The sequence below is a fragment of the Octopus bimaculoides genome, chromosome 6 (assembly GCF_001194135.2).
Source record: "Octopus bimaculoides isolate UCB-OBI-ISO-001 chromosome 6, ASM119413v2, whole genome shotgun sequence".
Taxonomy (NCBI): Eukaryota; Metazoa; Mollusca; class Cephalopoda; order Octopoda; family Octopodidae; genus Octopus; species Octopus bimaculoides.
In genome coordinates, this window is record NC_068986.1 from 67097671 (window position 1) to 67099466 (window position 1796).

Here is a 1796-nt window from a genome sequence, read left to right on the forward strand (position 1 = left end):
TATATATATATATACAATATACGAAATTTTTCATATACGTACTTATACACACATATATATTCACATATATATATATATGCACACACACATATATATATATATATATGCACATATATGCGCATATATATGTGTGTATACGTGCGTATATGTAAGTATTCGTATGTTGTATATTTGTATTTATGTATTCTTTTATGTGTATTCTACTGATGAGGCAAAGCATTTCTTATGCAAAGCCAGAAATCCGGGATCTGGAATTATCCAATAATCTTTTGCTAGTTTATTTTGTCTCTTTGTCTTCTCTATTGGTGCTGTGTGAACATTTATTGTGGTTTTAGAGTCATGTTTTGGCTGCTACATCTAGCATGGTGGTATCTATAAAGACTTCTCTGGGTATTTACTTAGGGAATTCTGGAGCGGTGAACCATGATATCTATATATTAGTTATAAGCTAAGAATCAGAAAAAATCGGAAATAATAAAAGATGAGTACAGATACACACACACATATTTAACTATGTGCACACATGCAAATATACACAAATATTTATACGTTATTATGGATATATTATAATCAACTCTCATAAACTTAAGTACTTAGAAAGTTTGTGTATCTATTGTAGAACAGTAACAACTTATAAGGGAGAAGCGGTTAATAGGTAAAAATATCAAAAGAAAACAAAATAAGAAATTATAGAGAATAGCAAGAAAATATATATAACTTACATTTTAAAGAGACAGAATATTAAAATCTGAAGTAAGGGAGAGATAAAGATAACCTCAAAGAAGACGCAATAGGTATGGGAGTAGTGAGGGCAGTTGGGGGTATTCAAACCGAAGAGGTACTTTATAAGTTGCAAAGTTACTGGTGCTATTACATACATGATTTTATAGTTTCCCAGGGGCATATAATTAGGAGGCTTACTTACATAAAAGCCATTACAAAAATACATAATATGATCAGTAGGGTAGAATATCCTAGAAATGAACAAATAGTTTAATCATCAAAAACATGATAAAGTTAGACTAACTAGGCAAGATTATTCATAGGATAGTAACTACATAACTACATGTAGCATACCACATACCATACCATATAGCTTATAACATATGCAATGCACTTTAATTGATCATATAACTCAATATCCCATGATTTTATTATATATAATACTAGAGAGTAAGTTCACATCAGATACAACACTAAAAATTAATTTCCATCATCTAAGTTCAAGTTTAGCACCTATAAACGCAAATTTCGAAAATATTTAAATGTACGGGTGACCCTATGTTCGCATAATACCCTTAGCTCTAATCTATTATTAATCAGGTTGCTCTTGTCCCTATACTAAAAAATCTCATAAGTTTCCATAGAGCACAGCTCGCACCCGTATCGACAATCTCTGTAAAGCCGTATTTTCCTTATTATATCCCATTTAAGCCTAAATTTGATTGCGCTTTCCTTGAGTTCCCAAATCTTGCTATATAAGGACGTACAATTTCTCGGACTGATTAAAAATTCTATTTATTTATTTATACTGCTGAGGATAGCCCTGCATTTAAATTGATGTAATGATTGCATTGTTCAATCAAATGGAGCCCCTTGAAACAGTCGTACTGCATCGCCTCTGGATATCGTGTTGCTTATTTGGTTTTATTCACCTTACTTTGAGTTGTACGGATAATACCGCACTGATTTGGTGCTTCAACTTGAGTACCTAATTTAACTGAATTTCAATTATTTCTTACACACACACACACACACACACACACACACACACACACACAGACACACACACACAC